The 8,834-nt window shown below is 39.7% G+C and overlaps 1 long non-coding RNA gene across 1 annotated transcript; it reads left to right on the top strand.

Moving 5' to 3' along the window:
- Positions 1-6,925: 6,925 nt before the first annotated feature.
- Positions 6,926-8,294, top strand: LOC135513584 (uncharacterized). Its single transcript, XR_010451565.1, has 3 exons — positions 6,926-7,459; positions 7,677-7,802; positions 7,977-8,294. It is a non-coding gene; the product is annotated as an uncharacterized LOC135513584 (long non-coding RNA).
- The last annotated feature ends 540 nt before the right edge of the window (positions 8,295-8,834 follow it).

The following is an 8,834-nucleotide window of genomic DNA, read 5'->3' as shown; positions in this document are numbered from 1 at the left end:
GTGTACTACAGTATACAATACTAAAAGGGACAAAAATCAAAGGAGTAAACATGTGATCAATGTGCTTCTTCTTGTCATTTGGCTGGGTCAGGCCAGAGCACTTCGTCGACATCACAAGCAATATTGTCCCTCCTGAGGCAACGGAGGAAGAAGCCTCTTGTGTGCCGTATCCAGCCCTGACATGATTCCTCACCTATATCACCACAGGCTAAATCCATGGCTTGCAGCAGATTTACTCTGGTGTAGGGTTGTCTATCATACACTTTCCATCTCCAAGAGGAGAAAAATTCCTCAATCAGGAAAGGCGAGTATGGAGGGAGGTACAAGTTCATAAACTGCCCATTGATGTTAAACCATTCCCTTACATGAGCAGCTCGGTGGAAACTGACATTGTCCCACATTATCACATAGGTGGGAATGGGATTCTCATTTAGCTCTTGACCCTGCTGCTCTTGAACCTGCTGCTCAGAAAAAATATCACTTAGATTGGCAACAAATCTTAGAAGGTGCTGGGTGTTATATGGCCCGAGTGTAACATGGTGATGTAGAACACCACGGTTGCTGATAGCAGCACAGATTGTGACATTGCCACCTCGTTGACCAGGGACTTCAACAATGGCCCGCTGTCCAATCATGTTTCGGCATCTCCTTCTCCTCTTTGTTAGATTGAAGCCTGCTTCAAATCAAATGTATTTATATCGCCCTCCGTACATCAGCTGACATCCCAAAGTGCTGTACAGAAACCCAGCCTAAAACCCCAAACAGCAAGCAATGCAGGTGTAGAAGCACAGTGGCTAGGAAATACTCCCTAGAAAGGCCAAAACCTAGGAAGAAACCTAGAGAGGAACCAGGCTATGTGGGGTGGCCAGTCCTCTTCTGACTTCATCGACAAAGATGAACTCATTGGGTCTGTCCAAGGATTCCAAGTCAAATATTGTCTGTGTAGAAATACAATATATTTGTAAGTCATACAGAGACAGTGCTGTACTGTAGAGTACAATTAGGCTTCTGATTCACATACATTGTATGTACTGAAGAGTAATGTCATTCACATAGTATGTGTTAGTACTGTAGACAATCTGGATTACAGTAAATGTTTCTGAATGTACACTTACTTGCACACACTGAGCTTGCAGTTCTTTCACCCTTGGTGAGTTGCGCTCAAAAGGTACTCTGTTTACTTGTTTCATTCGCATCCTGTTACGATGGAGGACACGGTCAATTGTGGAAATGCTCACACTGTCGATTCCCTGGAAGTGTGTGTTGTCTTGTATCACTCGTTCCTTGATTTCTCTGAGTCGTATTGTATTATCTTGAAGGACCATGCCAACTATAACGGCCTCTTGTTCCCGAGTGAATATAGCTGTCCTTCCACCTGCATGTGGCAGCCTTGCAATTCTACAAAAAGTAGTTGTGCAGTTACAAAACATATTCATGCAGTACAATACATACAGTGATTAACTTTACAAATGTCTATTGAAACAGCTGCATATACTGTAGTACAGTACATTTGCAATTACAAAAATACAGTAGTATACTGTACCTGTTCTCTTCTCTGAATGTCCTTACTATGGTGGACACAGAAAATCGGCTCAAATTGGGTTGTACTCTAAGTCCTGCTTCCCTCATTGTCAGTCCATGGACAAGAACATGGTCTATAACTGTTGCTCGAATTTCATCAGATATTTCCACTCTTTGTCTTCCTCTTCGTCTTCCTCTTTCTTGCCTTCCTCCTCGTCGCCCACCTCACATACGTCCTTGTCCTCTCACATTGTTTCTTCTATCCATTCTCAGACTTTCTCCTTCCCACCTTCAACAACCTGTTCGCTCTCTGAACTGGCTTATATTGGTTGTGTCGCATCATTTGAAACAGGTTAAATCCATTTTAAGTGGTTGTGTTCAAGCAATGACATGTGTTCTCTATTTGTATTTGATTGTTGCCACTTGTGTTTACCAGTATGGATGACATGTGCATTAGAGTGCAGAATGTGTTTTGAGAATGAGAATGTGTTTAGAGTTTTGCTGAAAAGTCTAAGTGAGATCTGCAAATTGTGTTTTACCATGTGAAATGGTTTAAGGTATGGACAACAGACTGCATAATTAGCTAAATGAGTCCAGGCAACTGAGAACTTTGTTCAGCCAATGGGTTTTAGTGTTTTAGCAATTGAGAAAAACTGTAACAGTGTATCAATTCATGGCATAAAAAGGAAAACATGGTGGAGAGGGAAAGAACAGGATGATTCTTAACAGACAGATGGTTCTCAGCAGTAAAGAACCCTTTCTGAAATGCAAAAACACATATCACCCTCACCCCTGACATATAACATTTTGGTCGTTGTTGTGTATTCTGGTCCAGTGGTCCAGTCCAGCTCAGTGGTCACCAACCGGTTGATCGCAAAACATTTCAGTAAATAGGTGCACCTGATTCAGCTGTCCTGCGCACCAGGTTGGCAAAGTGTTTCCATTTTGAACCATTTCATGCAGTTGAAGATACAAATTATGCCCTCCCGGTGGGCCAGAAAGCAAATCACATGCACTATAGGCCTACCACTGGTCAATCGGATGGCTCAGATTAACATGTCTGCTGTAATGTAGCAGGTGTAAAAGAAAGCTAAAGCCAAGTTGATACTGTGAGATTTAAAAACTTTTAAAACCATGACTAGAGAGACTATCAACAAATACAGCAAAAAGCTGCTGTTTTTATCAGTGAGTTTATGTTTAAGTTTTTACTCAGCAGTGTCAACACTTCTGTAAGCCATAAAATGCATGCTCTTACTCCCACTCGCGGTACAACGATCACTGCAGCTATAATGAATGAGTATTGCATTGTTATTATTAGCAACTTGGGTATTTGTTTTAGATTATATAATACAATTTCATTTTATTAACAACATGGATTTGTGCATGAGGCAGAAATAATGCGATGTGACTCGAGTTTTGCTATCAGCTGGAATACGGTGTCCTTTTTTGGTCAGTGTCAGAGGAGGAAAGGGAAGAGCAGAGGGAAATTGAGAGGTGGACCCTGTCTGCTGCTCTCTCTCTTCACTGAGAATGACCATCAGATTCAGGCACCATCATTCCAGTAAAATCAAAAGGAAATTATTGAAATGTATGCTCACTCACTTGATCTATTACTGTGTGATCATATAGCTTACCTCAGCAAAAACATGTATAATAAAAAAGGTCTATAGGTTACAGCAAACTTCATTGCTACAGCACAGTACTGTTTATTAGGTTAGTGTTGCATAGGCTTATATATAGGCTTATATATCATGTAAAAAGTAAAAAACAAAAAATCATTTTGACTCAGACAGTGATCTGGGGACCACTGGTCTAGCTGGTCTGCAAAACCACACCCATCATTATCATACTTCCCAGCATGCTCTATTGCAGATTGTTTCAAAATCTGGTGTTTTTGCATGTACATTGATTTTATTAATTAATCAATTAATTTATCTTATGCTACAGATAAATAACATATTTTTTCTAAACTAATCCAATTTAAAAGGTGGGTTTATTGCATCTGTTAATGAAATTATTGTTCCAGTTTAAATGCTTTAGGGAGACTTGTTTACATATTTTTTTCTACTTGGCAGTCATACTGAATGCAGATTTTAGGTGAATAAAAATTCAAATGATTGGATATCCCGACTAAGGCTGGATTCCAATAGGAATTAGACATCACTTTGCAAACTATTGATGGGCATTCCAGCTCTTTTCAGTGAGCTGGCTCATTCGGCTCAGCTCACCAAAAAGAGCTGGCTCTTTTGGCTCCCAAACGGCTCTTTGAAAAAATACAAAACATATTTTTTTAAGTCAAACAGTTTGCGATAGCTTGACTATGATTGGTGTTAAAACAATTCTAATTAAATAATTAAATGAAATCATACTCTACCTTAAATGGAGGACAGGCATGCATCGGAACACAGAGGTTTCAAAATAAGAGGCTCTTCCTGATTCGATTATCCTCAGGCTTTCGCCTGCAATATCAGTTCTGTTATACGCACAGACAATAGTTTTACAGTTTTGGAAACTTTAGAGTGTTTTCTATCCTAATCTGTCAATTATATGCATATTCTAGCATCTAGTCATGAGAAATAGGCCGTTTACTTTGGGAACCTTATTTTCAAACGATAAAAATAGTGCCCCCTAGCTTCAAGAGGTTTTAACCACAGTGTATTTAAAAATGCATTGGTTTGTTATGAAAAAGAATGCTATTAAACATTTGCATTTAACTTCTTAAGGTACAGGGAAGCAGCACTTTCACTTTTGGATAAATAGCGTGCCCAATTCCAACTTCCTGCTGCTCTTGCCAAGAAAATAAGATATGCATATTATTAGTAGATTCGGATAGAAAACACTATGAAGTTTCTAAAACTGTTTGAATAATGCCTGTGAGTATAACAGAACTTATGTATCAGGCAAAACCCAGAGGTCTAACCATTCTGAATTCTTTTTTTAGGTCTCTGTCTGTTTGTGAGTACTCATTGGGAAACAATATTTCTTAGGCACTTGTTTTCCCTAGCTTTTGGCCAAGTGGGGTGCTTGCGTCCCCTATCCAAGAGAGGTTTTAAAGTATAACTTTTTAATGTATATAAACAAAGTGCATAGAAATCTAACCATTCAAAACTAATACAATCTGAACAGCATAATAGAATATTGCACCATAATCAAAGAAAAATTAAGTAACAATTTGCAAAACTGCAGCATCCCACAAAGTGAAATAAATGTAAAAAAGTAGGATGCTATTACACATGTGCATTAAAGTATAACTTATTTAATGTATATAAACAAAGTGCATATAAATGTAACAATTTGAAACAAATACAATCTGAACAACCTAATAATAGAATATTGCACCATATCAAAGAAAAATAAATAACAATTTGCAAAACTGCAGCATTCCACTTAAAACATTAAACTGGATCCTCTTTTCTCTCTTTATTGCTATGTTATAACCAGCAGCACACAGCAATGCTGACCATATTTTTCTTTTATGAGAGATTTGCATTCAGAAATGCAAGCTGCCTCACTTTCGAGGGGCTGATGCGGTTTCCTCTCTCAGTAATTATTTGTCCCTCTCAGAGGGAACGGATGACTTTAGTAAGCCGTGGGTAGACCGAGGCCTAGTTCTTCCACCAGCTCAGAGGATCTGCAGATCGTGGGGGCTCCTCCAAATAGGATCAGACCTCCATTATGGCATCTGCTGAGGGATTCCTTCGTGCTGCATCCCCAGTTGCTCTCTCGTCAAACAGCAGATGTTTGTGGCACTACTGCTGGTGCTTCTGCTCCATCGGATCCCTCTTCTTCCTGTTGTCCTGGTGCCTGAGCCAGTTGACTACTGGGGCTGTCCCTCCCTGCTGCTGAGTTTATTCCTTGAAGAGCCTCATCAATCGCTCTGGCTCCACTGAAGGCGAACTGAAGGCTAACTTCTTAAACCTGGGGTGAAATGCAGCGGTTTCTGATAGCACGTGATTATATTCCATTTGATAGTGGTGGAGCCAGCACCTCCACCACTATCACTAGCAGGCTCGCTAGTTTCTCGAGGCGCCGCTACAGCTAGCTTCATAGTTGGGTGCACAGTTCGCTTATGCCGGAGTAGGTTGTGCATAGAACCGGCTTCATATGAGATTTTGTTTTGGGAAATTCTACACTGTGCTCTAACATTGTCTACATTATTAAAATGCAACCAAATTCTACTGTGCTTCCAACTCATTTTCCAGCTGTAATTTTCACAGCTGTCCTTCCTCTCTCCTCGGCTGCTAAGTGTGTGACTGTGAGTGAGTTGGCTCGGCCCTCCCTCATGCATCTTTGGTTCATTGGTTGACACTGCATGTCTGATTGACAGGAACAACAGGTGAGGCTGTTAGTCTGAGCAGACAGTCAGAACGAATGTGTGTGCGATTGAACATTTAGGCCTATATTATTTTATTATTTTTTTCGTTCATTGAATTTGTTAATTCTATTCATTTAAATCTTTTGATTATTCATATCTTATTTTTTATAAATAGATTTGGCTCTTCTGATATGCGAGCCGGCTCCCAACGTTCACCTACAAGAGCCGGCTCTTAGAGCCGACTCGTTCGCGAACAACCCATCACTATTGCAAACCAGCATAATGTCTTGTGGGTGACCAGCATATTCTGCTGGTCACTAGCAAACATACAGCGAAGGCCACCAGTCACCAGTGAAAACACAACAAAGGCTGGTCCATGCTGTTTTTTTTCCAGCAGGGAACCACCACAATGATGATTTCAAACCATAGAGATGCATAGAAGGTTCACTTGCCACAAAGCTTGTTTTATAATGGGGAGTGTCATTGAGGGCTTTCACCATAAAACTCATGATCTAACATTCCAGCACTGCAGGTGGCAGTTAATCCCCACCCTTGGCTTTATGGCCATTCAGACTCCATCATAGTAGCTGGTATGCACCTTCTCTGTTTATTAAGAACTGCCAATGAGCTCAGTGAAGCAGGCAGATTGCTAACACAAACCTGGCATCCCCCGCTTGTAAAATGAGGGTGCCCTAATTTTAAATTGAGATACAGTAGCATGGGCGGCACTCAATTGCAGACTGTCAGAAATGATCATGGCAAAGATAGGTGTATCCTATGTCTATTTAAAACCTTCCATTTTCTGTTTTAGCGCCTATCAAAGGACATTTTTTCTTTAGTAATGCAGTAATAGTCGTCACTCTTGTTGTGACGTGTGTTTTGTACTATATTTATATTTTATTTATTTATTATTTTTATTCCCAGGACCCCGTCCCCGCAGGAGGCCTTTTGGTGGTCCATCATTGTAATTAAGAATTTGTTCTTAACTGACTTGCCTAGTTAAATAAAGGTTAAATAAAAATGAAATAAATAGAAAGAGTTTGTATACTGTACATGAATATGCAATGTGTAGGCCTATTACTTGTCTTTTCCTTTTGAATTATTGTTTATGTGATAGTTTTCTATGATTTTCAGACAGTAAAGAAGAAAGATGACAGCACAGCAAATAAGCTGTGTTTCATAGAACAGTGGCACGATACTCTCTGCTCTGCAGCTCCTGAGAAGGTTCAAATCCAGCCCCATGACTGTGACATAGTGTACAGACTGGTTGATACTGCCTTGGAAACCCTCTTAGGCCAAGCAAAGAGTACCATGATTTACAACCCAGAAGCACCAGGTTATATCATTGACGAAGAGAGTGTCAGAGTTTACGGACGGGTGAGAGTTTATGTGCCATTATTGGATGATTGTAAACCTGGATGAATTCACAGATCAGGATGCTAATATTATGTATGTTTGAGGTCATTAGCCAACTATATCTTACTCTAGATCATGCACCAACTCACCTCTGAGATTCTTCATGGGGTGTTAACCAATCACTTTGGGATTACAAGATCTATGTGGCAGACAAAAAATATACTCTCAAGTCTCCTATCAAGTAGAATCTTTCTCACCGACCTGAAGGTAACAAGTAGACTTATGTCTGCTATATACACAATCTCCTGTCTAAATAAATATGAAAATGAACATGGAACCTATGAAATTACCATTTTTTGTCATTATATATGTATATTTTGGAATTATATAGAAAAATAACAATAACCCACTTGGTGTTGACTTAGTGCAGTAATCATCCCCTGCAAAAATGTCATAATTTGAAATGTAATGTCATATTTTGCAGGCTGCTGTTAAATCTGAGGTGCAGAAAGAGCTCAACTTGGAACGGACGGACCTTCAGATGAAAGAGATTCTCCTGACGTTGTGCAAATACAGGAGTACAAAGCGAGACAGAGTAGACTACATTCTGGTATGTGATAATAATTTTGTTCAAATGTCTTGGTGGGAACAGTTTATTGGTAGGCCTACATGAAAGATATTTAAAATATATGAGCATCAATAAGCCTAGCTAGGTTGTAGTGGGTGAAAGCATGCAGAACTTCCAGCAACAATGTTCAAGTTCATGATCACATTGAATCCTCAGATCCAAGAGCTTCACAAAGAAGAACTTCAGTGGGTGGACTACAGCGCTGACCAGATTACTGTGAAGATGAAACTGTCTGAGGAGATTTTCAGTCTTCTCCTAGAGGACACTATATCAGTTCTTAAACACATGTACATGACACCATCCTTTTGAACCTTCCATGACACCATCCTTTTGAAATAAGGTTACTGTTCCCTCAATAAAATATATCTTATTAATTGCCAATACATTCTCAAATGTTTTAAATTCAGTTACAATTACATGTAATTGATTATTGATTATCTATGATCGTTGAAGAATTTGAATAAATCACTCATATTGGAATTAATTTGACCCTACGTGTACATATTGTTATTGAGCATTCCTCCCTGATTGTCGGTCTATCAAGCAATAAGCACATAACCTCAATTAACCATTGCTGGGGAAACATAACACAATAATGTGCAACATGGTTTCCTGAAACCATATGTACAGTGCAGTGCCAAAAAGTGTACACCCTCTTGCGCAATGTTCACATTTTGTTTACTTACAGCCTGGATTATGGACACATTCACGAACAACAGGTTTTCCAACAAAATAAATTGTGAGATGGTTAGAACAAAGTTCATTAATATGCACCAGAGCCAGACACTATTGATCAGTCTTTTACTGGAGAAGAAGGAAACTGCATCATCATGAGGCCAAACAACAACAAAGTGGTCACCCGGCTGAGGAGACTGGGCCTGAGACTGTTCTTGACTTCTGACCTGATGGACTTCCTGTTTGTGCCCATGGGTTTTTACAGGGTTTTTGCTAAGTGGGAGTCATACATCCGGGACAATGCGTCTGCCTTCACGTTCTGGGAGCCTGGTCTGTAGG

This window comes from Oncorhynchus masou, chromosome 25 (genome assembly GCF_036934945.1).
Source record: "Oncorhynchus masou masou isolate Uvic2021 chromosome 25, UVic_Omas_1.1, whole genome shotgun sequence".
In the NCBI taxonomy this organism is placed as follows: domain Eukaryota; kingdom Metazoa; phylum Chordata; class Actinopteri; order Salmoniformes; family Salmonidae; genus Oncorhynchus; species Oncorhynchus masou.
This window is presented reverse-complemented; position numbering and strand designations above follow the sequence as displayed.